The sequence below is a fragment of the Trichomycterus rosablanca genome, unplaced genomic scaffold (genome assembly GCF_030014385.1).
Source record: "Trichomycterus rosablanca isolate fTriRos1 unplaced genomic scaffold, fTriRos1.hap1 scaffold_342, whole genome shotgun sequence".
NCBI lineage: Eukaryota > Metazoa > Chordata > Actinopteri > Siluriformes > Trichomycteridae > Trichomycterus > Trichomycterus rosablanca.
The window spans coordinates 85-22,208 of record NW_026947170.1 but is presented as its reverse complement, the minus strand read 5'-3'; the positions used below and the strand labels follow the sequence as shown (position 1 = coordinate 22,208).

At 39.2% G+C, this 22,124-nt stretch overlaps 5 non-coding genes across 5 annotated transcripts; 2 read left to right on the top strand and 3 right to left on the bottom strand.

Annotated features, from left to right (window-relative positions):
- Positions 1-675: 675 nt before the first annotated feature.
- trnal-cag (transfer RNA leucine (anticodon CAG)) lies at positions 676-758 on the bottom strand. Its single transcript has one exon. It is a non-coding gene; the product is annotated as a tRNA-Leu (tRNA).
- An 8,955-nt stretch (positions 759-9,713) lies between these two features.
- trnal-aag (transfer RNA leucine (anticodon AAG)) lies at positions 9,714-9,795 on the bottom strand. The gene has a single exon. It is a non-coding gene; the product is annotated as a tRNA-Leu (tRNA).
- A 2,537-nt stretch (positions 9,796-12,332) lies between these two features.
- On the top strand, positions 12,333-12,405 carry trnak-uuu (transfer RNA lysine (anticodon UUU)). Its single transcript has one exon. It is a non-coding gene; the product is annotated as a tRNA-Lys (tRNA).
- Positions 12,406-19,027: 6,622 nt separating this feature from the next.
- On the top strand, positions 19,028-19,100 carry trnaa-agc (transfer RNA alanine (anticodon AGC)). The gene has a single exon. It is a non-coding gene; the product is annotated as a tRNA-Ala (tRNA).
- A 1,985-nt stretch (positions 19,101-21,085) lies between these two features.
- On the bottom strand, positions 21,086-21,168 carry trnal-cag (transfer RNA leucine (anticodon CAG)). Its single transcript has one exon. It is a non-coding gene; the product is annotated as a tRNA-Leu (tRNA).
- Positions 21,169-22,124: the final 956 nt, after the last annotated feature.

Genomic DNA, 22,124 nt, shown 5'->3' with positions numbered 1-22,124 from the left:
TACGGGTTAGCTTCAATCACCTCCGTCAGAGCAGGGTTCGGCATAGACAGAGAGGAAGCACGATGCTAATTGAACAATTGGATGCGCTGAAAAAGGGGTAAATTTTCATGTAATTACTGATATTTTACTGGATCTCTGCTGATATCTTGTGGGCCATATTGACTAATCAGTGAAAATTAATGTTTCCTTGTATAATAAAACCATTATGCTTATTTAGCTTTATTTAGCTTTAATTATTAAAGAGTTAATAAGATAGTGATGGTGAAACTAAAAACCTGTTATTACCGTCACTAAGTGTCTTTACCATCACAAGAAGTTATGTGTTGGTAATGACATGTTGAGGTAATGACAGTTTTTACTTAGGAAAAAAGTAAACAGCTAGTATACAATGTACTTTACATACATTTAAATAATGTGAACATTTCAGTTGTAAAATACTGCTGTAACAATGTAAATAGACGCTGATAAACATACTTTATGATCAGGATGAATACATGTTTAAATTTCTCACACTTTTAGAGATCAAAAGCCTGGGTCCTGGCATCCATGCGGATGTTACTTTGACACGTACCACCTACCTCAGCATTGTTGCAGACCATGTACACCCAGTTCATGCAAACTGTATTCCCTGATGGCTGTGTCCTCTGAAGAAGTAAACTTGCATAAAGCATGAGATGTCAGAAGTGGGATTCGAACCCACGCCTCCAGGGGAGACTGCGACCTGAACACAGCGCCTTAGACCGCTCGGCCATCCTGACACGCTTGCAAGGTCCTAATGCCAATTACCAACAACACCCCCACATGGCCAAAGATTTGTACAAAGTGCTGAATCTTTTCACATTATTATGTACAGTATATATATATATACAGTATGTTAGAAGGTTAAAGACATAAATTTGTATAAAGCACTAGCAGTCAGAAGTGGGATTCAAACCCACGCCTCATGGGACACTGTGACCTGAACTTAGCGTTTTAGACCTCATCCTGACTAGCTTGGGTACCATCGACACCACCATTTGTACGAACTGCTTAATCTTTTCACATTATTATGTATGGTAAATGTACTGATTGTAACCCATTTGCTGCACTGTACACTTTGTCACTAGGTTGTAAATCATATATCAATAGAAAGGGAGCCCCATATGAGATCTCCAACTGACCAAATAATGTTTTTGGGTGGACTATTGTTAGCACTGTAACGGCACTAGCATGTTAGGGTGTGTTTTCTCTGGTATGAGTGTATTAGGTACAGCCTTCTTTTTGGGTTTTTAACTGACTGGATTATTTATTAAGAACTCAAACCCTGTTTGTGCTTGTTGTAGGCTATTCAATCGTCCATCAGATGGCATATTATGAATACAGTTAATTTTGCGTTAGAATCAAGCAATAGAACACGAGAGGGAGTGTGTTATCGCGAATAACATCACGGCTGTGATTCGGTCGCAGCCGTGATGTTATTTGCGATAACACATGACCTCAAGTGTTCTATTGCTTTTATACAACAGTTTTTACAAAATAAAGAAAAAAAATAAATCAAAGAAGCCCTGAATTTCATAATAAATATGCTTTAATATTGACAATACCTTCTGCCAAAAAGTAGTTCCACAACGAATATAAAGTTTAACACTACAAAGCAGACATCCCAAGTTGCAAAAACTCATTTCAGGGAGGTAAGAACAACAAGAAGAAAAAGGCAAGAACCTCCGAAGGAAAAAAATAAATAAAAAACCTCTTGCACACACCAAAGGATATTGGTGATAACAGAACTTTTAGGAGCTGCCAACTGGGCTATTAAACTAACTGTTCGCGTTACAAACACATTAATGTTCCCTACATAGTGCACTAGATTGTGTATCAGATCACGGATTCATGTTCCCTACATAGTGCACTAGACAGTGAATTAGACAACTGATTTATGTTCCCTACACAGTGCGCTAGATTGTATATCAGATAACGGATTTAAAACGCGATCGGGAAAAAGGTCTGTGTCGCCTGCGTGCGCGTTTGTGTGCATGAAGCTTGTTGTTACTGGCAACGCGTCAGCGAAGTAATACAGTTGTGGTGTGAAAAGGCTGTGCTGTTATCACGAATATCACTTCTCAACCAATCAGATTGTAAGGTCGGAACTAACTGTTGTATAAAGTAAAACGATGTCTGTTTCTATCACAGTTTCATCGCATGCTGACCTCTAGAATACAACTAATGTATGTAGCACTAAGAAGTGTTTCTTAAGGGTTCTTTTTGTGTTCTTGGTAGAACTGTTTCTACTTGAAGAACTCTTTAGTATAATTTAAGGTTCTTTGCTAACTCAATTTGAGTTTTATGGATTTTTTTTTCTCTTGCCACATATAAATGCACATAACATTTTAATGACTGGAAAACAATCGTGCAATTGATACAGGAAAAAAGGAAAAAAGTGAAAGAAAGGAATCTGTTTGTAATTTACCTGCAAAATTCTCCTCCCGAGATGTTTTTCTTTGTGTGTGTAAGCAGCAACATACTTCACCTAAAACTTTATATAATCGCCTTCAAGAGAGATAGCACGGATCTCTACAGCCCGGATAGCTCAGTCGGTAGAGCATCAGACTTTAATCTGAGGGTCCAGGGTTCATGTTCGGGCGAGTTGTTTCTTACTGCATTAGGTAAGTGGTAATTTCCTTTACTACATGGTTTATTCAGAAAGTTGAAGAATTTGTACTTTGTGAGATATTTCTAAGTGAAATAGCATGTACTTGATCAGCTTGAAATAATAGCACCTTGTACAGTGTATCACAAAAGTGAGTACACCCCTCACATTTCTGCAGATATTTAAGTATATCTTTTCATGGGACAACACTGACAAAATGACACTTTGACACAATGAAAAGTAGTCTGTGTGCAGCTTATATAACAGTGTAAATGTATTCTTCCCTCAAAATAACTCAATATACAGCCATTAATGTCTAAACCACCGGCAACAAAAGTGAGTACACCCCTTAGTGAAAGTTCCTGAAGTGTCAATATTTTGTGTGGCCACCATTATTTCCCAAAACTGCCTTAACTCTTCTGGGCATGGAGTTTACCAGAGCTTCACAGGTTGCCACTGGAATGCTTTTCCACTGCTCCATGACGACATCACGGAGCTGGCGGATATTCGAGACTTTGCGCTCCTCCACCTTCCGCTTGAGGATGCCCCAAAGATGTTCTATTGGGTTTAGGTCTGGAGACATGCTTGGCCAGTCCATCACCTTTACCCTCAGCTTCTTCAATAAAGCAGTGGTCGTCTTAGAGGTGTGTTTGGGGTCATTATCATGCTGGAACACTGCCCTGTTACCCAGTTTCCGGAGGGAGGGGATCATGCTCTGCTTCAGTATTTCACAGTACATATTGGAGTTCATGTGTCCCTCAATGAAATGTAACTCCCCAACACCTGCTGCACTCATGCAGCCCCAGACCATGGCATTCCCACCACCATGCTTGACTGTAGGCATGACACACGTATCTTTGTACTCCTCACCTGATTGCCGCCACACATGCTTGAGACCATCTGAACCAAACAAATTAATCTTGGTCTCATCAGACCATAAGACATGGTTCCAGTAATCCATGTCCTTTGTTGACATGTCTTCAGCAAACTGTTTGCGGGCTTTCTTGTGTAGAGACTTCAGAAGAGGCTTCCTTCTGGGGTGACAGCCATGCAGACCAATTTGATGTAGTGTGCGGCGTATGGTCTGAGCACTGACAGGCTGACCCCCCACCTTTTCAATCTCTGCAGCAATGCTGACAGCACTCCTGCACCTATCTTTCAAAGACAGCAGTTGGATGTGATGCTGAGCACGTGCACTCAGCTTCTTTGGACGACCAACGCGAGGTCTGTTCTGAGTGGACCCTGCTCTTTTAAAACGCTGGATGATCTTGGCCACTGTGCTGCAGCTCAGTTTCAGGGTGTTGGCAATCTTCTTGTAGCCTTGGCCATCTTCATGTAGCGCAACAATTCGTCTTTTAAGATCCTCAGAGAGTTCTTTGCCATGAGGTGCCATGTTGGAACTTTCAGTGACCAGTATGAGAGAGTGTGAGAGCTGTACTACTAAATTGAACACACCTGCTCCCTATGCACACCTGAGACCTAGTAACACTAACAAATCACATGACATTTTGGAGGGAAAATGACAAGCAGTGCTCAATTTGGACATTTAGGGGTGTAGTCTCTTAGGGGTGTACTCACTTTTGTTGCCGGTGGTTTAGACATTAATGGCTGTATATTAAGTTATTATTATTATTTTTCTTAAATTTTTACCCCTTTTTCTCCCCTTTTAGCGCATCCAATTGTTCAATTAGCATCGTGCTTCCTCTCTGTCTATGCCGAACCCTGCCCTGATGGAGGTGATTGAAGCTAACCCGTATCCCCTCCGAAACACGAGCAGCAGCCAGATGCATCTTTGCCACCCACACATTGATGAGTTTGGCGCCACCTAGCGTTGCATGCGGAGAGACACACTCTAAGGGCACCCTCTCTCATCTCCGTGTAAGCGCCTCCAATCAGCCTGCAGAGAACGCAATCGCATTCTGACAGAGAGAGACCCACATCCGGTTCTTTGTCCCACCCCCCACATGAGCAACCGGCCAATCGTTGCTCATATAGCCACTCAGCTTCGAACCAGTAAAGCAAGGCTGGATTCGATACCACGCTCTCAGAATACAGCCCTGGTTGTAGCGCGTTTCTTTTTACCGCTGCGCCACCTGAGCAGCTATATTGAGTTATTTTGAGGGAAGAATAAATTTACACTGTTATATAAGCTGCACACAGACTACTTTTCATTGTGTCAAAGTGTCATTTTGTCAGTGTTGTCCCATAAAAAGATATACTTAAATATCTGCAGAAATGTGAGCGGTGTACTCACTTTTGTGATACACTGTATGTGCAACATGTTCTCCACCCCAACTTGTTGTATGCCAAGCTGTTTCAAACAGACTGTAGTAATTGCACTACATTAAACAGTTGGTATATCCTGCACTATTGTGGCCCTTACATAATGCAGCATCAACACTCTGTTAGTACATGACCATTTACAAAGGGTCCTTCGTAAGGGGAATTAGCTTAAATGGTAGAGCGCTTGCTTAACACGCGAGAGGTAGAGGGATCTATGCCCGCATTCTCTAGTGTACAGACATTGTGATAATTTAATGGCATCACGTAATACGAAAGTCAATGCGTCATTGCTCACTGAAACTATATCTTTTCAGATTGTTATGTATGGTAGGGAGTTAAAGTTGTAAATTTGTATATAGCATGCGCTGTCAGAAGTGGGATTCGAACCCACACCTCCAAGGGAGACTGTGACCTGAACACAGCACATTAGACAGCTCGGCCATGCTGACTAGTGAGTACTTTTGGCAATATAGTGTATTAAGTGACTTCAAAAGAGTCGAAACAGGTATAAAACCTTTTTATATGAATTGAAGTTTTACAGGACAACGTATGTTAAAGTTTGTAATTCAAGTCACGTCCTTGTGAGGATTAAAGCAGGTTGCAGAGCCCGGATAGCTCAGTCGGTAAAGCCTCAGACTTTTAATCTGTTGGTCCAGGGTTCAAGTCCCTGTTCAGGCAAGTTGCTTCCTACTGCATTAGGTAAGCGTTAATGTCCCGTACTACGTGGTTTGTTTAGAATGATGAAGGAATTTGTACTTTGTGAGACGTTTGTAAGTGAAATAGCATGTACTTGATCAGCTTGAAATAATAGCACACTGTATGTGTAACATGTTCTCCACACCATCTAGTTGTACGTCCAGCTGTTTCAAACAGATTGTAGTAAAAAGAGGACAGTTTAAATATATATGTATGTGCAGCCTAATAATGCACTGAGTTTTAGATATTAATACCCACATATTTTATGTTGAATAACATGCATTATAATTTCAGTTCTTGCTTCACAGAGCTGCTTTGTTATTGCACTGCACTAAACAGTTGGTATATCCTGCACTATTGTGGCCCTTACATAATGCAGCATCAATGCTCTGTTAGTACATTACAATTTACAAATGGTAAAGGAAGGTCCTTCATAAGGGGAATTAGCTCAAATTGTGGAGCGCTCGCTTAGCATGTGAGAGGTAGTGAGATCGATGCCCGCGTTCTCCAGGTTTTAAAATTATGTAGAGAAACAGATGGACTACAGTCAGTAATTGTAGAACTACAAAGTGCTTCAATATGGTAAGCGGAGCTGATAAAATGGACAGTGAGTCTAGAAACAAGGAGGTTGTTTTAATGTTATGTTCTAACCTGTAATAAATTGCATTTCTGAAAATGTCCACTAGGTGGAGGCAAACCCCAAATTTACAAAATTGCTCCTGATGACTATTGTTTATTGAAACACAACATTTCCATCACAGATCTGCTTCAAACTTAGGGAGATCCGCTGTCAGAACTCGGACACAGTCTCTATGTTCAAGTCTAGATTGAAAACATATTTATTTACTCAGGCTTTTGATTGGTCTTTTCAAACTAAACAAGCAAACCTAGTTATGCTGTAATAGTTAGGGGTGCTGGAGTCTAAACCTGTAAAACTCTCTGATATTTTACTCTTAACGATTTCACATTGTAACAACATCTTCTGTTGTTTTAACCCGAGGTGGCTCTGACGGAAACCTGTTCACCCTCTCGAGGTTAAAGACTGCAAGTCGAGACTGCAGTGCCAATAATGCTGCTCCTACTAGATGTGACGGTAACCTGGCGTGTTTGCACCAAAAATGTCCAGAACTTAAAACGGACTTTATCACAGACTGGACTGAACAATGAAGAACTTACATTATTTTTTTGCTAGTTACAACTTTCAGTTCAATTTTATTTTGTGTTTGTATGATTTGTGTAAATCCTATTTATTTAAAATATCCTCCAGGCCACCCAAGAAGGACGGGTCCCTGCTGAGTCTGGTTCCTATCAAGGTTTCTTCCTGAGTTTTTCCCTGCCACAGTCGCCCTCGGCTTGCTCAATAGGGGTTTTTGGTCTGTTGGTCCTGGATTTTGTAAAGTTGCTTTGAGACAATGTTCATTGTAAAAAGCGCTATATAAATAAATTTGACTTGACGTGTCTGAGATCTCTAACTCAAGCACCGTTTATGCAATCCATTTGAGTACTACTGTATTTTATAGAGTACATCCTGAGCTTTTTAGTAATGTCACATTTGTGGGTGTGTGGCAAGCAGCTCATGAACTTTCTTTTAAAAATGGCTGCCATGTCATATTTCACGTTTTATGGAAATAAGCAAAGTAAGAGATCAGTTTTGTTCAATATGAGTCGTAACTTCAGTTTATAAAGATTACAGAAATGTACAGCAATTTTAACCCTTTCTAAACAAAACATTTATCCAATGTCCTTTGTTGTGGCAAGCAGGACTAACTGCCCCCTGTTTTTAGCCTATTTCTATACAAGGAAGCAGAGAGCTGAGTAAGGCAGAAAATATTTTATTACAAATTTATGCAGGAAATTCAGGTGGTGGTGTGTTAGTGTGTGTTGTGCTGGAATGACTGGATAAGACACAGCAGCGCTGCTGGACTGAGAATAGTCCACCAACCAAAAACATCCAGCCATCAGCACCCAGTGGGAAGCGTCCTATGACCACTGATGAAGGTCTAGAAGATGACCAACTCAAACAGCAGCGATAGATGACTGATCGTTTCGGACTTTACATCTACAAGGTGGACCAACTAGGTAGGAGTGTCTAATAGAGTGGACAGTGAGTGGACACGGTATTTAAAAACTCCAGCAGCGCTGCTGTGTCAGATCCACTCATGCCAGCACAACACACACTAACACACCACCACCATGTCAGTGTCACTGCAGTGCTGAGAATGATCCACCATCCAAATAATACCTGCTCTGTGGTGGTCCTGTCAATAATTGTAGAACTTTAAAGTGCTTCTATATGGTAAGTGGAGCTGATAAAATAGACAGTGAGTGTAGAAACAAGGAGGTGGTTTTAATGTTATGGTTGATTAGTGTAAACTCACACACTGTTGTATGTGCTTGCATGACTGTAGGACGCGTTTTCAGTGCATTACCGTAATATCCATAAAATGTGTCCTTGAGATTTCAGTGCAGAAAAGTTTGTGTAGAGACTGCAGCAGCGGATACTGTGTTTGTTTAGATTTTATAGTCATACTTTATTAACAAGTTTAAGGTAAGTTTATTAAAATAAACGTTTTTTGTATATTAGCTTCTGGATATTTTCGGATGCTACGGACAAAAGTGTGTTGTACTGCTATGATGATACGACTATGTTCCAAACCCTTTTAGACTCTTCCACCACCGTTAGCGCTTCTCTCAGTTAGTTTAGCTCATTAAATATATTATCCACAATATCGCTTACTTTTACAAACCCAATTCCAAAAATGTTTAGACAGAAGAGAAAATGTCAATGTAAATATACAGCAGTTTGCTAGCATACAAACTACTAGCATACAAACATACATCGCTCCAAAATATGAATGAATGCTTCAACCAGGGTTGCCAGATTTCGCATCTCAAAGCCCGCCAAAATACATGGAAAACCGCCCAACATACTCAGGAAAAACAGCCGATAATCAGCGATTAAACAATATTAAACCAGTTAAACATGACCTACTACTGCTGATATCTCACAAATCAGTGATTATAAATTATTAATGTCATTTGAAATAATAAAAAACTAAGACTAAGAAGTCTTAAGGGTTTTTTGTGTTTTTGCTAGAACTGTTTCTACTTGAAGAACTCTTTAGTATAATTCAAGGTTCTTTGCTAACTCAATTAGATTTTTATGGATTTTTTTTTCTTGCCACATATAAATGCACATAACATTTAAGGACTGGAAAACAATCGTGCAATTGATACAGGAAAAACGGAAAAAGGTGAAAGAAAGGAATCTGTTTGTAATCTACCTGCAAAATTCTCCTCCTGAGATGTTTTTTTTAGTGTGTGTAAGCAGCAACATACTTCACCTAAAACTTGATATAATCGCCTTCAAGACAGCCAAAACAGAAATAAAAAAATTGTATATTAATTGAAGTTCTACAGGACAACATATGTTAAAGTTTGTAATTTAAGTCACATTCTTGTGAGGATTAAAGCAGGTTGCAGAGCCCGGATAGGTCAGTCGGTAGAGCATCAGACATTTAATCTGAGGGTCCAGGGTTCAAGTCCCTGTTCGAGTGAGTTGCTTCCTATTGCATTAGGTAAGCGGTAATTTCCAGCATTTAACCAGCCACAGTGAAGAAGTGTTGGAGTAGCGACTAATCTTAACCCATCAGATACACAACCGTTCTTTTGTTACAGTAAGCTTGCAAGCAGAGCAACAAGACGGTCAGTATTTAAGGGCTTCCTTTCTTACAACATTTCTTCTGCTAAACCATCATGCTGTATGCTTAATTTAAGACTTCGTGGTGCATCGGTGTGTTTGAGCTTGTTCAAAAGCTCATTGGCTTTAGAACGTATGCTGTTTTCACAGTGTCTGCGTTCCATTTTAGATATAAACACAGTTATTGGGTGAGTAAAATTTTTTCCTATTATATCATAGTTGCATGTAGTCAGAGTGATGCTAGAGATAACAGCAACAATACAAAGGTACACCAAGTTAAGGTTTGTGTGCACAGTTACATAAAAGAAGGTTATGGGTCAAAAAGGGCATGTGCCACACTTGGGATTGTGATTGAGTATACGTTGCATTGGGTGGGTAAACATGGAGCCGGCGTTGAAAAGCATGAGTTGGCAGTGGTGGGATTCAAACCCACGCCCCCGAAGGGACTGGATCCTTAATCCAGCGCCTTAGACCGCTCGGCCACGCTACCACTGTTTAAGGGGCAGATCGAAACGAGCAACTACGTATGCAATTTCTACCTGCATTTTCCAATAGAAGTCAAAGAGGTTGCAAGTGCAGTCACCACACTTGTGATGGAGCACAAGCTACACCAAACTGGTAAACATCATGAGTTGGTGATGAACTTTCTTCTTCAGACTGGTTTTTAAATGAAAGTCAAAGAGAAGGCAGGAACCCGGATAGCTCAGTCGGTAGAGCATCAAACTTTTAATCTGAGGGTCCAGGGATCAAGTCCCTGTTCGGGTGAGTTGTTTCTTACTGCATTAGGTGAGCGGTAATGTCCCGTACTACATGCTTTGTTTAGAATGATGAAGAATTTGTACTTTGTGAGATATTTCTAAGTAAAATAGCATGTACTTGATAAGCTTGAAATAATTGCACACTGCATGTGTAACATGTTCTCCACACCAACTAGTTGTTTTAAACAGACTGTAGTAAATAGAGGACCGTTTAAATCTATATTTATGTGCAGCCTAATAATGCACTGAGTTTTAGATATTAATACCCACATATTTTATGTTGAATGACATGCATCATAATTTTAGTTCTTGCTTCACAGAGCTGCTTTGTTATTGCTCTGCACTAAACAGTTGGTATATCCTGCACTATTTTGGCTCTTACATAATGCAGCATCAACCCTTAAGTCAGTCTGTCAGTGGTACAAAGTTACGATTTGGTTCAGTTCGTCCTAAAGGCTGCGATAAACGTGAGTACGTGAGCTTAAACACGTTGAACCCCCACTTTATAATGCAGCATCAATGATCTGTTAGTACATTACAATTTACAAAGGGTAAAGGCGAGTTCTTTATACGAGGAATTAGCTCAATTGGTAGAGCGCTTGCTTCGCGTGTGAGAGATAGCGGGATCGATGCCAGCATTCTCCAATGCAGAAACATTATGATCGTTTAAAGGCAACACGTAATGTAAGGCTCGTTTCGTCATTGCTCACTGAAACGCTGCGTAAAAAATGAAGTCAGTTTACGCTCTATTTTCATTCATCGTTTAGTTTAAAGACCTTTATTAATTTTTTTAAATTGACAAACATGCAATAACTTTGAAACAATCTTGAAACAAATCTTTTCACATTATTATGTATGGTAGAGGGTTAAAGATGTAAATTTGTATAAAGCATGAGCTGTAGCTGCACGCATTCAGTTTAAAACACTGATGCTCGCCTACAAAGCCAAAAATGGACCAGCCCCAAGCTACCATCGTGGTCTAATCAAACCCCGCTCTGTACCACGCAACCTCCGAGCCACTAGTCTCGCTCGACTTGAGCCCCCACCCAGGACTAAAGGAAGACAAGCATCAAGGCTCTTCTCTGTTCTAGCACCCAAGTGGTGGAATGAACTTCCTCTGTCTGTCCAAACATCTGAGTCTCTTGCTGTCTTTAAAAAACAATTAAAAACCCACCTTTTTACTAAGCACTTCAGCTGACTTGTACTTATTTACTAACATTTTTTTTCCATTTCCAAATAAACCAAAAAAAAAACCCCACTTTTAACAGGTTTCAGCAGATTTGTGTTCTTTGACTGTTGTTTACTAAAACTTGAGAAATGAAATGTTTACTATGGAAGCACTTCTGTAAATCGCTCTGGATGACAGCGTCTGCTAAATGCAGAAAATGTAAATGTAAAATGTAAAATGTTAAAAGTGGAATTTAAAACTACGCCTCCAGGGGAGACTGCGAACTAAACACAGCGCCTTAGACCACTCAACCATCCTGACCTGCTTGCAAAAGTCTAATACCAATCCCACAACACCCCCACGTGAACTAAGCTTTGGATGAACTGTTGTATCTTTTCACATTATTATGTATGGTAGAGGGTTACAGATCGCAGCACCTTAGACCGCATCCTGACTAGCTTGGGTACCGTTGACACCACATCATATATCAATAGAAAGGGAGCCCCATATGAGCACTCCAACTGACCAAATAATGATTTTGGGTGGACCATTCTTAGCACTGTAACGGCACTAGCATGTTAGGGTGTGTTTTTTCTCTGGTATGAGTGTATTAGGTACAGCCTTCTTGTTGGGTTTTTAACTGACTGGATTATTTGTTAATAACTCAAACCCTGTTTGTGCTGGTTGTAGGCTATTCAATCGACCACTAGATGTAGTGTAGTGTGTATTCGTGTTTCCTTAATTTCGTTGTGTTCTCCCTTAATGTAATTGCGTTCCACCTTAAAGAATTTGTGTTGTCTCTTAATATATTCTTGTTTTTCCTTATTGTTGTTGTGTTGTCAGCTTTTGTTTGTTTTGTAAATGTTATTGTGTTTTAACTCAGCGGGCCACCGTAATATAGATGGCATAATATGAATACAGTTAGAAAGTAAAACGATGTCGCATGCTGACCTGTGTGGAATACAACTAATGTATGTAGTACTAAGAAGTGTTTCTTAAGGGTTTTTTTTGGTGTTCTTGCTGGAACTGTTCTACAGGACAACGTATGTTAAAGTTTGTAATTCAAGTCACGTCCTTGTGAGGGTTAAAGAGACTTGCAGAGCCCGGGTAGCTCAGTCGGTAGAGCGTCAGACTTTTAATCTGAGGGTCCAGGGTTCAAGTCCCTGTTTGGGCAAGTTCTTTATTACTGCATTAGGTAAGCGGTAATGTCCCGTACAACATGGTTTAATTAGAAAGTTGAAGAATTTGTACTTTGTGAGATGTTATTAAGTGAAATACCATGTACTTGATAAGCTTGAAATAATAGCACTCTGTGTGTGTAACATGTTCTCCACACCAACTAGTTGTTTCAAACAGACTGTAGTAAATAGAGGACAGTTTAAATCTATATTTATGTGTAGCCTAATAATGCACTGAGTTTTAGATATTAATACCCACATATTTTTTGTTGCCTTAAAGACTCACTTAAATCCTGATCATAATTTTTGATGCTGCGTTTCATTAAGCGATGCCGCAACGAGTTTCATGTTACATGATACCCTTAAATAATCATAATGTATCTGCACTGGAGAATGCAGGCATCGATCCCGCTACCTCTCACATGCTAAGCGAGCGCTCTACCATTTGAGCTAATTCCCCTTACGATGCTCCCTTGTTCCCATTTTGAAGGTTGTGATATTACTTTAAACTTACCTTTTCTTTTTCATGTAATTACTGATATTTTACTGGATCTCTGCTGATATCTTGTGGGCCATATTGACTAATCAGTGAAAAATAATGTTTCCTTGTATAATAAAACCATTATGCTTATTTAGCTTTAATTAGCTTTAATTATTAAATAGTTAATAAGATAGTGATGGTGAAACTAAAAACCTGTTATTACCATCACTAAGTGTCTTTACCATCACAAGAAGTTATGTGTTGGTAATGACATGTTGAGGTAATGACAGTTTTTACTTAGGGAAAAAAGTAAACAGCTAGTATACAATGTACTTTACATACATTTAAATAATGTAAACATTTCAATTGTAAAATACTGCTGTAACAATGTAAATAGACGCTGAATACACATACTTTATGATCAGGATGAATACATGTTTAAATTTCTCACATTTTTAGAGATCAAAAACCAAGGTCCTGGCATCCATGTGGATGTTACTTTGACACGTACCACCTACCTCAGCATTGTTGCAGACCATGTACACCCTTTCATGCAAACTGTATTCTCTGATGGCTGTTGACTCTGAAGAAGTAACTTTGTATAAAGCTTGAGATGTCAGAAGTGGGATACAAACTCACGCCTCCAGGAGAGACTGCAACCTGAACACAGCGCCTTAGACCACTCGGCTATCCTGACATGCTTGCGAGGTCCTAATGCCAATTACCAACAACACCCCCACATGGCCAAAGATTTGTACAAAGTGCTGAATCTTTTCACATTGTTATGTATGTTAGAGGGTTAAAGACATAAATTTGTATAAAGCACTAGCAGTCAGAAGTGGGATTCAAACCCACGCCTCATGGGACACTGTGACCTGAACTTAGCGTTTTAGACCTCATCCTGACTAGCTTGGGTACCATCGACACCACCATTTGTACGAACTGCTTAATCTTTTCACATTATTATGTATGGTAAATGTACTGACTGTAACCCATTTGCTGCACTGTACACTTTGTCACTAGGTTGTAAATCATATATCAATAGAAAGGGAGCCCCATATGAGCACTCCAACTGACCAAATAATGTTTTTGGGTGGACCATTGTTATCACTGTAACGGCACTAGCATGTTAGGGTGTGTTTTCTCTGGTATGAGTGTATTAGGTACAGCCTTCTTTTTGGGTTTTTAACTGACTGGATTATTTATTAAGAACTCAAACCCTGTTTGTGCTTGTTGTAGGCTATTCAAACCTCCATTAGATGGAATAATATGAATACAGTTAATATTGCGTTAGAATCAAGCAATAGAACACGAGAGGGAGTGTGTTATCGTGAATAACATCACGGCTGTGATTCGGTCGCAGCCGTGATGTTATTCGCGATAACACATGACCTCAAGTGTTCTATTGCTTTTATACAACAGTTTTTACAAAATAAAGAAAGAAAATAAATCAAAGAAGCCCTGAATTTCTTAATAAATATGCTTTAATATTGACAATACCTTCCGCCAAAAAGTAGTTCCACAACGAATATAAAGTTTAACACTACGATCGGGAAAAAGGTCTGTGTCGCCTGCTTGCGCGTTTGTGTGCATGAAGCTTGTCGTTACTGGCAACGCGTCAGCGGAGTAATACAGTTGTGGTGTGAAAAGGCTGTGCTGTTATCACGAATATCAGCACGGTTAGAACGCTTCTCAACCAATCAGATTGTAAGGTCGGAACTAACTGTGGTATAAAGTAAAACGATGTCTGTTTCTATCACAGTTTCATCGCATGCTGACCTCTAGAATCCAACTGATGTATGTAGCACTAAGAAGTGTTTCTTAAGGGTTCTTTTTGTGTTCTTGGTAGAACTGTTGCTACTTGAAGAACCCTTTAGTAGAATTCAAGGTTCTTTGCTAACTCAATTTGATTTTTATGGATTTTTTTTCTCTTGCCACATATAAATGCACATTACATTTTAATGACTGGAAAACAATCGTGCAAAATTCTCCTCCAGATATGTTTTTCTTTGTGTGTAAACAGCAACAGCCTTCACCTTTAAAGCACCTTTAAAACCCCCTTTAGCCTTTTGTAAATTGTAATGTACTATCAGAGCGTTGATGCTGCATTATAAAGTGAGGGTGCAACGTGTTTAAGCTCACATACTCTTTTCTGTATTATACCTTGCTTTTAAACCATCACAGACTCTATTTATCGCAGCCTTTAGGACGATCTAAACCCAATCAAAACTGTCTTTGTACCACTGATAGACTGACTTAAGGGTTGATGCTGCATTTTAAAGGGAATGTCGTGAGTTTTAGCTGTTCATCTTTTATAAAGCAGTTTCACCAGAAGAAAAACCATTAAAAAGTCACGTACCTCTACTTTAACAAAAAGTCATTTCAGATAAAACTCCGAGACATTTCAAAATTGGAGAATTATAAGTTATTGTGTGTTTGTGTAGCCCAATTAAAATTTGGGCATAACTAATATTTTGTTTATGTTAATTTATAACTAGTAAATAAGTTGTTCTTATTTGTTCTGTAAATAATGTTCTGGTTGTTTTATGCTGTTTAAAGTAAAGTGTATGTATAGCCCTCCCTTGATTTATTTTTAAGCCAATCAGCATGAACTGTCACAGGTCGGGAAAAGAGCGGGAGAAAGTGGGTGGAAAAGAAGAAAAAAGTGTCATGTAAGCGGGTAAAACACCTGTTTAGGATTTATCTCTCTTGATGCGTTAAGACAAACGGACAGTGAGTCTTATATTAACATCTTGCAGTCGATTAGTGACATTGTTTATGCTGTATCAGCCGTGAACTTCGTCTCTTGAGTTTTCGTGCATGGACATTGAAGGCAGTACGCTTCCTCAGCAGCTGTGATGATTACAGTGGATTAAAAGCATCGGATAAACTCTGATTGTTTCATCCAAGATCAAAAGGAAAAAGACTGGTGGATTTTTTCTGTTTCATCCACAGGGCCGGCGCTAGGGGGGGGCTGAGGGGGGCATTGCCCCCCCAAATTGTGTCTTTGCCCCCCCAAATTGTGTCTTTGCCCCCCCAAGCACAATGCAAGCAACGGCTATTTTTAAAATGATCTCTGAACCAATCACAAAAATGCATTTTGTTTTACAGTGTGAAGATATTTCCTTGCTTATTCCTGATTGGCTCTTTGAGTCATATAAAAATCGGCAGACTGCCCCAAACAGTTCAGTTCGGCAGTATATGTTCTGTTAGTGTGAGCGAGAGGCAGGTATACTGGTAAACACTCTTCTGAGTTTAAACTGACTTCCACATGGTAATATTTGCTTAACTGTGGTTTTTCGTTGCTTTAATGTTACTTACCTCTTACATAGGTGTTGCTTAAATTATTTTATTAGCCGTTAGCGGTTAGGCTAACTTGGTTCTCCTAACACAGGCTTAAGTTTATTGATGTCTTTCTGTGTGCATTTTTCATTTAATAAATATACATTGTAGAAACACTTATAATGCATCGTTTTTTTATCTAAAAAAAATCAACTGACCGTGTGAGTGTCGCACCCGAGGGCTCCTCCACACCATGTCACACACCACCAGCGTTAGCTGACTGTGCTCTTTCCCCCGCGCAAGCCGTCGCGGCTCATGGTTTAAACGATTCCTCGCCATCACAGCCAGTATTAAATGCTTGGCTGTCATCATTCATGCACAAATCAAGCCTTGAATATATTTCTGGCTTCAAAAACATGACTATCAACATGCCCCCTCATTAGGTTTTACTGCCCCCCCAAGCAAAGCAGTCCAGAACCGGGGCTGTTCATCCATGTAAACAAAGAACGTGGACAGCTCCACCACAACCGACCAAATATACTTTGTGATCTGTGCTGATTGGGACTATTAGGTTGGATCAGGCCTGCAACGGTAATTTTGGGTACCCTTTTTTTAGTTAGTTATTTACCTAACTTAGGAGAGATTGATAATGTTTTGAATATTACTGATGGTAATTTGAGTGAATCTGTATTATAACATTTTTGTAAAATATATTGGGGTTTGAAATGCATATTAATGATTGTGTAAATGAGTAAATAGTTAATTTGTTTAAGTATTATTAACGTATACAAGTTTGGTATGTGAGTCAGGGATAATGTTAATACAGCTACTGTAAATGGTGTTAGTCGCAGGTTTTTTTGTGCAAGGTTAGTGCCACATATATATAGGGTAATTGAAGTAGTTTTTTCGGTTTAAATAAGAGTATAGCTTAAATATAAAATAATCGTAAGTACTGATAAGTAGTGGCCCTTTTAAATCCTTACATTACCACAAAGAAAGAGATTTCTTAAACAAATAAAAGAAGTCGGGGAGCGCTTTCCAAATACAGCCAGGGGTGCTAGGGGGCGCTATATTTGTCAATTTAAACATGTCAAAAAAGGTCTTTAAACCAAACGATTTGAGTAAAAATAGAGCATAACTGTCACTGTAGAACTTACAGACTGACCTAATGTTTGATGCAGCGTTTCAGTGAGCAACGACTTTCATATTATGTGTTGCCTTTAAGTGATCATAGTGTTTCGGCATTGGAGAATGTGGGCATCGATCCCACTAAATCTCGCATGCTAAGCGAGCGCTCTACCATTTGAGCTAATTCCCCTTACACAGATCCTTCCTTTAGGATTTGTAAATTGTAATGTACTAAACGAGTGTTGATGCTGCATTATAAAGTGAGAGTGCAACGTGTTTAAGCTCACGTACTCTTTTCTATATTATGCGTTGTTTTTAAACCATCACAGACTCAGTTTATTTAAAACGTTGATCTTAGCCTTTAGGACGAACAATGTGAGGTCTTTTATGAAGTGCATTTTTTCTTTGATTTTGTTGGACCTGTAGGAGATTGTCCTGTTCTTGTTGCAGCTCTGCTGGAGGGTTATTTTCTTGGTGTTTGTGGTGGTGGTGGTGGTGGTGGGGGGGTCTTTGTTCCCATTTTGGTTTATTTAGTAAATGATGTACTTTACATCCATTTAAATAATGTGAACATTTAAATTTTTGTCGTAAAATACTGCTGTAACAATGTAAATGGATGCTGAATAAACATACTTAAATGGATATTTAAGTATTTAAGTACATATTTAAATGGATGTAAAGTACATCATATACTAAATAAACCAAAATGGGAACAAAGACCCCACCACCACCACCACCACAAACACCAAAAAAATAACCCTCCAGCAGAGCTGCAACAATAAACAGAGCAAGATCAGAATGAATACATGATTCAGTTTCTCAGAGATCAAAAGCCTGGGTCCTGGCATCCATGTGGATGTTACTTTGGCACGTACCACCTACCTCAGCATTGTTGCAGACCATGTTCACCCTTTGATGAAAACTGTATTCCCTGATGGCTGTGTCCTCTAAAAAAGTAGATTTGTTTAAATCATGAGCTGTCAGAAGTGGGATTCGAACCCATAAACTGCTTAATCTTTAAACATTATTATGTATTGTAAATGTACTGACTGTAACCCATCTGCTGCACTGTACACTTTGTCACTAGGCTGTAAACCAAAAATCAATAGAAAGGGAGCCCCATATGAGATCTCCAACTGACCAAATAATGTTTTTGGGTGGATCATTCTTAGCACTGTAACGGCACTAGCGTGTTAGGGTGTGTTTTCTCTAGTCTGAGTGTATTAGGTACAGCCTTCTTGTTGGGTTTTTAACTGACTGGATTATTTATTAAGATTAATAATTATTCATTAAGAACTCAAACCCTGTTTGTGCTGGTTGTAGGCTATTCAATTGTCCACTAGATGACATAATATGAATACAGTTAGAAAGTAAAACGACGTCTGTTTCGAGCAAAGTTTCATCGCATGCTGACCTGTGTGGAATACAACTGATGTATGTAGCACTAAGAAGTGTTTCTTAAGGGTTCTTTTTGTGTTCTTGGTAGAACTGTTTCTACTTGAAGAACCATTTAGTATAATTTAAGGTTCTTTGCTAACTCAATTTGATTTTTATGGATTTTTTTATTTTGCCACATATAAATGCACATAACATTTTAATGAAAAGCAACGCATAATATAGAAAAGAGTACGTGAGCTTAAACATGTTGCACTCTCACTTTATAATGCAGCATTAACACTCTGTTAGTACATTACAATTTACAAAGGGTAAAGGAAAGTTTTGTGTAAGGGGAATTAGCTCAAATGGTAGAGCGCTCGCTTAGCATGCGAGAGGTAGTGGGATCGATGCCCACATTCTCCAGTACACAAACATTATGATCATTTTGCAATCTGAAAAGATGAAATTAGGGTAAAATTCGTTGCAGCATCAACCATAAGGCTAGTCTGTCCGTGTTACAATGTCAGTAACGCCCTATTTACGCTCAAACAGTTTTGTTTACATACCTTTTTTGTTTTGTTTTGACAGAAACGCATAAACTTATAATTTTTTATAATGTTTTATTATTTGATACTGTTACAATTGATACATTATAAAGTATTATACATATTTAAGTTCGGTGGCATAATTGGCTTGCTTTTAAAAACGACCACAGTGCGCCATCTACAGGCCATTCTTGGTACGTCTTGTTAAAACGTAGCCAATGTAAAACTGGTGCCCACACTTCTGTGGCTTGGGATCTACTATTTCAGTCAACAGGTCATCGGGATCTACTTTTTAAAAAGGTTGGCCTCATCATTTTTCAAGAATGCTTTAAAGCTTTTTTAAATGCGCTTCATTTGCCTGTATTGATATTCAGCATTACAGGGCAAGCGTGGGTCCAGTGTCACGAACACCGGGCTCGAGACAAAAATACACCCTGGACAGGGCGCGTCAAACCATCGCAAAGCATCACACACTAATTTATCCACTCACTCACACATACAGGTGCAATTTAGAGCAGCAATTACACCTACTGGCACGTTTTCATACCCGGAGGAAAGCCACGCATACATGGTGAGTATACACCGATCAGCCATAACATTAAAACCACCTCCTTGTTTCTACACTCACTGTCCATTTTATCAGCTCCACCATATAGAAGCACTTTGTAGTTCTACAATTACTGACTGTAATCCATCTGTTTCTCAACATGCTTTTTTATCCGCCTTTTATGCTGTTCTTCAATGGTCAGGACTCTCCTGTGTTGTGCTGGTATGAGTGGATAAGACATAACAGCGCTGCAGGTTTTTAAACACCTCACTGTCACTGCTGGACTGAGAATAGTCCACCAACCAAAAACATCCAGCCATCAGCGCCCTGTGGGAAGTGTCCTATGACCACTGATGAAGGTCTAAAAGATGACCAACTCAAACAGCAGCAATAGATAAGCAATCGTTTCTGACTGTCTCTACAAGGTGGACCAACTAGGTAAGAGTGTCTAATAGAGTGGACAGTGAGTGGACACGGTATTTAAAAACTCCAGCAGCGCTGCTGTGTCTGATCCACTCATACCAGCACAACACACACTAACACACCAACACCATGTCAGTGTCACTGCAGTGCTGAGAATGATCCACCACCTAGATAATACCTGCTCTGTAGTGGTCATGTCAATAATTGTAGAACTACAAAGTGCTTCTATATGGTGAGTGGAGCTGATAAAATAGACAGTGAGTGTAGAAACAAGGAGGTGGTTTTAATGTTATGGCTGATTAGTGTAAACTTAGGTCATACTTTATTAACAAGGTAAGTTTTTTTTTTAAAGAAAACTTTGTGTATATTAGCTTCTGGATATTTTCGGATGCTACGGACAAAACTGTGTTGTACTGCTATGATGATACGACTATGTTCCAAACACTTTTAGACTCTTCCACCACCGTTAGCGCTTCTCTCAGTTAGTTCAGCTCATTAAATATATTATCTACTGTTTCCCTTATCTTTACAAACCCAATTCCAAAAATGTTTAGACAGAAGAGAAAATGTCAATGTAAATTGACAGCAATTTGTAAAAGATGTCATTTATATTCTAGCATACAAACATACATCGCTCCAAAATATGAATGAACGCTTCAGCCAGGGTTGCCAGATTGCGCATTTAGAAGCCCGCCAAAATGCATGGAAAACCGCTCAACATACTCACGAAAAACAGCCGATAATCAGCGCTTAAACAATATTAAACCAGTTAAACATGACCTACTACTGCTGATATCTCACAAATCAGTGATTATAAATTATTAATGGCATATCTTTTACCATTATTATGTATGGTAGAGGGTTAAATATGTAAATTTGTTTAAAACATGAGCTGTCAGAAGTGGGATTCGAACCCACGCCTTCAGGGAAGACTGCGACCTGAACGCAGCGCCTTAGACCACTCGGCCATCCTGACTAGCTGGGGTACCATTGATACCACCCTCGCCCCACATGGTCTAATATTTGCTCAAACTGCTAAATCTTTTCACATTATTATGTATGGTAGAGGGTTAAAGACGTAAATTTGTGTAAAGCATGAGCTGTCACAGTGCCTTAGACTGCTAAAACCATTCTGTCTAGCTTGGACACTGTTGACGCCACTCCCACCCCACACAGACTAATATTTGTACAAACTGCTTAATCTTTTCACAAATTATTATGTCTGGTAAATTTACTGACTGTAACCCATTTGCTGCACTGTACACTTTGTCACTAGGCTGTAAACCATGTATCAATAGAAAGGGAGCCCCATATGAGCACTCCAACTGACCAAATAATGTTTTTGGCACTGTAACGGCACTAGCATGTTAGGGTGTGTTTTCTCTGGTATGAGTGTATTAGGTACAGCCTTCTTGTTGTGTTTTTAACTGACTGGATTATTTATTAAGATTATTTGTTATTCATTAAGAACTCAAACCCTGTTTGTGCTCATTGTAGGCTATTAAATCGTCCACTAGATAGCATAATATGAACACAGTTAGAAAGTAAAACGATGTCCATTACTAATAAATAAATAAATGTCTGTTATTAATAAAGCTACTTTGAATCTTGAATCTACTATCAAAGTTTCATCGCATGCTGACCTCTGTGGAATACAACTGATGTATGTAGTACTAAGAAGTGTTTCTTAAGGGTTTTTTGGTGACTTTTATTTTTGGCCAGGCAGTGTATGTTAAAGTTTGTAATTCAAGTCACATCCTTGTGGACACATCCTTGTGAGGATTGACATGTCTTGCAGAGCCAGGATAGCTCAGTAGGTAGTGCATCAGACTTTTAATCTGAGGGTCCAGTGTTCAAGTCCCTGTTCGGGAGAGTTGTTTCTTACTGTATTAGGTAAGCGGTAATGTCCTGTACTACATGGTTTGTTTAGAA